The sequence below is a fragment of the Austrofundulus limnaeus genome, unplaced genomic scaffold (genome assembly GCF_001266775.1).
Source record: "Austrofundulus limnaeus strain Quisiro unplaced genomic scaffold, Austrofundulus_limnaeus-1.0 Scaffold415, whole genome shotgun sequence".
Taxonomy (NCBI): Eukaryota; Metazoa; Chordata; class Actinopteri; order Cyprinodontiformes; family Rivulidae; genus Austrofundulus; species Austrofundulus limnaeus.
Window position 1 is genome coordinate 461,086 of NW_013952817.1, and position 242 is coordinate 461,327.

The following is a 242-nucleotide window of genomic DNA, read 5'->3' on the forward strand; positions in this document are numbered from 1 at the left end:
CTTTAATGCTCTAAATGTAGCTTTAAAACCCTTATGTCCTGCGGACGGAAGGTCATGAGCATGTGGTCATGTGGGACAACGAACACAGGTGAAGATGTCGGCCCATGAACGAAAGTTAGGATGCCCTTAATCAGTTTTAACTGTTTGCGTGAATGATAGAGTGTACGCAGGTCAGGACTTGAGGCCAAATCTTCTTTAGAAGGAGTATTATTGTCAGGGTCAGTCAAGTACAGTATGATGGA